General features: G+C 38.4%; 1 pseudogene; it reads right to left on the bottom strand.

Moving 5' to 3' along the window:
- Positions 1-1,148: 1,148 nt before the first annotated feature.
- On the bottom strand, positions 1,149-4,022 carry LOC119525966 (annotated as a pseudogene).
- Between the last annotated feature and the right edge of the window lie 1,752 nt (positions 4,023-5,774).

The raw sequence follows: 5,774 nt of genomic DNA, 5'->3' as shown, positions 1-5,774 counted from the left end.
TTATCAAAATACACTAGCAATGGAATATCTCTCCTGTGCACATCCCTGTACTTGGATGTAGCTGGTGTTCTATGCTTAGAGCAACAAAGTTTTTTTGGTATTAGGCTCCTATAAATAATTCAGATCAACATTTCCGTGGGGTCTTTCTGTGATGTACTTGTCCCCAAATAGTCAAAATTAGTATTTCACTTATATTTAGAGATGTGTAGGTTGCTGAAAGTTATTTGAATTTTTAAATGGTAAATGTGAAGCATTTGAGAGGGAAGTAAATACATACTGTTTTGTTCTGCCCAATTATATGTTGCACACCTGTACTGTCTAAATGATAGTGCTTGTCTGCTGGAAACATTTAACTGTAGGCAAAGCGGTATCTTAAATGCACTTAGTCCTTGCAACTTTAAGAAGTTTCTTTTTACTTTTAATTTAGCTTCTGCTAATGATCTGTGGGCTGAGTGAGGCTTGTGGGTTGGGAATTGCTCAGCACAGGATGTAGTAATCCTATTTCAAATGACATTTTGTCAACTACAAGAAAACTTATACCATCTCTCTGCTCTGAAGAATTAATAGGATTTCTTTTTTTCACTACATAAAATTTATTTATTTTTATAAAAATTGTATAACACCAACACTTACTTTTAAATCAACTAATATATGAAAACATTCTCTTTGTAGAATACACATAGGTATTGAAACAGTTGAAGAAATGTAATGGCTATCTACAAAATTAGTTTTGATTGTTGTATTCCTCCCATACTTGATGTGTCTGCACACATTGAAGAAAATGAAATTTCCCAAATATTTTATATTCAGCAATTTTTAAAAGTACAGTTTTCCACTGCTATGGTCTTTATAAAGGACTTGATCTAAAGTATAAATTTAAAAAAAAATTAAGATACAAGGATAACAAGGTATCTTTTAACAGCATTTTTAAATAGAACAATGAGTTGGCATGTGAGCAAATTCTTGTATTGTCACATATCTGCATTTAGGGAAAATTACATCCATTTTACAGAAAAATTCCAACACATACACTGCAGTAAACTCAAGCTGTGTTAAAGAGGTCAGTGTGAATGGCATGCAAAAATCACATTTTCATAAATTATTAACTGGAATTCATGATCATGAAGTAGCCACAGGGAGATACAGTCCTAGGGCTTCACTCTCTGAAAGAATACTTGTAAGTAATTTTTAAAAAATTTACCAACAGGTTACTGAAGTCCTTGACAAAACTCCTGAATTATTACTGGAGCTATTTGCAAGGAGGGCAGGCATCCTTGTTGAAGATACTGAACACATTCTGGGCCCCATTTGAGATGAATTGTTTTCAGTGTCAGTGCACACTCAGATAAAGCCAATACTGGTTGTGCATCTGCCAGGTAAAAGGTTTGCTTTAAACATTCTAGGAAACATGTGGGGACTTATAAACAAAATCAGCAAATCCCACTGTTCTATCTTTACCTCCTCAGCGTTCTACCAACTTTGAGAGCATAATAAAATACATTTTTTGTGCAGTTGGATCTGAGTACTCAACCGTTCCTCGCATGACAGTAACCAATACCTGTTCTCTGCACCTTGATTTGCTATGACTTTGCTCATTCCACTCCCTGTGACAGTTTGCAGGAAAGCAAAGTAACTTCTCTACAACATTTGCTTTTCTAAAGCAACAGACTGGTCTTTTTCTTCTGCTGGATGGAGCGTCACTTCAAAAATTGAATGAAGGAGGGGCATGAACATTTGTTGCAAAACTGAGGATACCTGTATCTTGAATTCGGCTTAGTATGGTTGATAAGAGTAATGAACTCTTGGAGGTCTTTTGGTTCACAATCTTTGAGCATATACACGGAGACAGATGGGATGTATGGAAGAACTTCTTCCTTTAGGCATATAATCATGCAATTAAGAAAATTACAAGCCCTACTTCTGAGAATATCCTTCTGTAGGGGACAACTGAAGGCTGGCAAGAATGTCTGTAAACAATTCAGATAAACTTTGGAACAGCCACATTGTTTTATCGTTTACTAGTTGCTGAAAGTTTTGCTGGTTGAGTGGCAAATTCAACCGCATGTTTGAAGCAGTCTGCTAGAGATTTCTGCCTTTCTTCATCTTGTGCCATCATCTATTTTTCTAACAGAATTTTAAACTTCTCTGTTAGTAGAGTTAACAGTATCCTCATGAATACTTGTTTCCTTTATGCTGGTATTCACTATTAAACAATCAGCACTCCAGCTGTCTCACAAATAAATAGCTGATCATCTCTGCTCAACAAGAACTGGTGACCATTCTCAGGTGGAAAAAACTCTAGTAAGTCTTGTATTCTATCCAGAACATCCTCAGTGAAAGGATTTATTTATTTATTGAGAGATTTGACAAATCTAGAAAACAGGTAAGTGGTTCTGCGCCACACTTTTGCACTAAAATGTCACAGACCTCTGTGATCACAAAAAGCCATTAGTACACATGGAATGTGTTGAGGTTCAACTATGAAAAACTTTTCATGTCTAACAACAGTTTTGAAGAATTTCAAAGTCATGGATGTATGCTGATAGGAACTAACTCCAGATGTTACCAAAGTTTGTATCATACCCTGCAAAGCACTAGTTGTTGAAACATCACCTGAGAAGTGAGCACCATGAGATACTGGAAGAGCTCTTGCCAACATATACAGCAAATCTTTTTGCTACTTCAACTTCCATAAACCATGTAGTCTGCCAATTCTGCAGTGTTGAACTAAAACTCTGCAAACAGAAGCCAGCAGTAACTCTGGTGAGACTTGAGCAAGCCTGGCCAACAATAACTTCAGCTGTTTTCTGTATTCTACAAACATGGCTTCATCTTCACCCTCATTTTAAATGTTATATTCTTCATAATAAGTCAATCTTTTCATAACGGCCAATATGATTGCCTTTACATTAGATTTTTGCTGTTTCAAAATATGAAGATAATCCTAAAAAAATTCCAATAACATTAGAGGAGATTTCATCATCCTCATGGATTAGTAGCTGCAACAGCAACGCTACTTTAGTTTCAATAGTCTGTAGTGCCTCTTGAGCATTCTTGATATCTCCATTCTTAATTTAGTCCAGCTAACATCAATGACTGTCCCATTCCATTTACCAGCTAAGAAAATCTCGCCAGGAAGTCAACATCTTTTTCCCGGTCAATGCTGAAAATCCCAGCAGACTGTAATACTTGACACAAAGATTCTACTAGTTTCATTTTATCAACAGGTTCCATTCGTTCATTTACAATTTCAAATAAGTAGTCACATGCTTCTTCCTGTAGAACTTCTATTGACCTATGACCTAGCAGCATATTTATAAAACTGTCATTGGCTATAAGGGATAATTCTATCCAAGAGACATAAGCTCCAACTACTTGAAGGCACTGACACATCACTTCTGAATTAGTATATTGATAATTTTGTAATTTATGATTCTACACAGATTTGGAATGCACTGCTCCCTCATGGTATCTTTTATTAGGGTATTTCTACAGGCTTCCTCTGATGTATGTACAACATCATTATCCACCAACTCTGACTCAACAGCCATATGAGGATTTGGAGGTACAGATCCACGCCCTTTGGATTTAAGTCCACCACTGAGAGAATGTTAAAAAAAAAAAAAAAAAAAAAAAAAAAAAAAAAAAAAAACCAACTTGGAACATTTAGTGAGATATTCTATAACAAAGAGCAAGGTGAAGACTTGGGCTACTGTATTTCATATAAAAGTCTTCTCTGGTTGAAGATTCTGCATCTGAACTTGAAGCCAAGATATGAGTGGCTCCCTAATTAGTTGTTGTTGAACAGTAGTTTAGAATATTTGTACTTAATGTGATATTCTAGTACTTGAAAGCAGAAAAGCTTTATGTGATGATCACTATATGTCCTCTAGATTCCAGCTTCTGCACACACCTGACAGGCATCTGGGGAAATCTTTAAACTGCTCAAAATATGCCAGGCCCCTTTGTATAAAGTCTGAATCAGAATTTGGATTTAGCCCTAAAAGAGCCTGTTCATCCATCCCTGCTTCTATACTTGGAGTTTTTTGATTACAGTAGGCATGACTTCTGATCCCACAGAAGCCACAAACATCTCCCCTATCACTCCATCCCGCCTCCCCGCCTGTACTCCTGAGGGCTGGTTAGCAGAGTGAATGAAACCACACGCAGGGAGCGGGCAGGGTGGCCCCAGTCCTTGTCGCTGTCATCCTCCACCAGAACAGCAGCTCTAACAACTACTGCGACAAAGCTGGCCAGTGTGGCGCACCTCTCGCCGCTCTGCATCCCCTGGTGCTTGCCGTGCGTGGTACCGGGCAGACAGGCGAGCCAGTGGGCGAATGGGGTTGACGCCTGAGTAAAGGAAAGACCACGAGGGCGTGCTAACGCTGCAATCATTATCGCTGCCAAGTCAGCAAGAAGCGCGCTCCCGGCATCGGCGCCGCACTGGCCAAGGCATCGGCCTCTTGGCGAGCGCGGATGGCAGTTCGCGGGCCAGGGGCAGGGGCACACAGCTATCCAGGATTTCTTTTATTATTGGAAAATAAATATTTCTTTGTCACTTTGTATTTTTGCATCTATTAAGGGGTTTCAAAGAGACCAGATTTTTGTTTCAAAAATCCTGGTAAATGAGAGGTATAAGAATGCCCAGATTAGACTTTGCTTTGGGCTCTCAGGATCACAGTAAGTGAGAAACAGTAACATCATGAGACCTACACAGAGATTGGGCCAGCATTCTTCAATTAGTAATAGTTGTCTTTGGTCTTATTTCCAGATGTCCCACAGTGGGACAGCGCCTTGTCCTCAGCGAAGTGTTGGATGACACTGCTTTGGCATACACAGTGTTAACGTTTTCATAGGAAACTATGAAATGGATCTCTAATAATGAAATGCCCCTTTCCAGCAGTCTTGAAATCACACCCAGTGGGCCACAACCTATTCTACTTACTCATAAGGTTAGGAACGCACAGGGAGTTGCCTGATGTGCACTCAGGATCTGACTGCACTTGCAGATCACATAGAAAGTTCCTACCTACATAATGACGGTATTGTAAAGGAGTCTGAGACATCCCCAAACACAACACTGTTACCATGACATTATATACCATGATGCCTGAAGTTCTAAAATGAAAGCTTTAGTCTTCTACCTTAAGTCCTCAAATTTGAATGCATAAATATTACCTGGAAGGGGTTATAAATCTCCCTGGTAATGTGGGACATGACTAGAAGGGATGAGTCTGGACCCAGCATCATGGGATTGAAAATTTTCTTGACCAAAAGGGGGAAGAAAAATGAAATAAAATAAAGCTTCAGTGGCTGAGAAATTTCAAATGGGGTCAAGAGGTAAGAGGTCATTCCAGAGGTTATTCATATGTACTTTATAGATATCCCTTTTCAGTTTTTAATGTATTGGAATAGCTAGAAGAAAATGCCTGAACTGTTGAACTGCAACCCAATAGCCTTGATTCTTGAAGAGGATTGTGTAACTATATAGCTTACACAATGTGACCATGTGATTTTGAAAACCTTGTGGCTCCCACTCTCTTTATCCAGTGTATGGAAAGATGAGTAGAGAAAAGGGGAACAAATGGTAAATGAATAATGGGGGAGAGGAGTATGAGATGTTTAGGGTGTTCTCTTATTTTTATTTTTATTCTTATTTTCATTTTTATTTTTTGTGGTAATGAAAATGTTCAAAAATTGATTGTGGTGATGAATGCACAACTATACGATGGTACTGTGAACAAATGATTGTACGCTGTGGATGATTGCATGGT

Source organism: Choloepus didactylus (genome assembly GCF_015220235.1).
Source record: "Choloepus didactylus isolate mChoDid1 chromosome Y unlocalized genomic scaffold, mChoDid1.pri SUPER_Y_unloc3, whole genome shotgun sequence".
Taxonomy (NCBI): Eukaryota; Metazoa; Chordata; class Mammalia; order Pilosa; family Megalonychidae; genus Choloepus; species Choloepus didactylus.
This window is presented reverse-complemented; position numbering and strand designations above follow the sequence as displayed.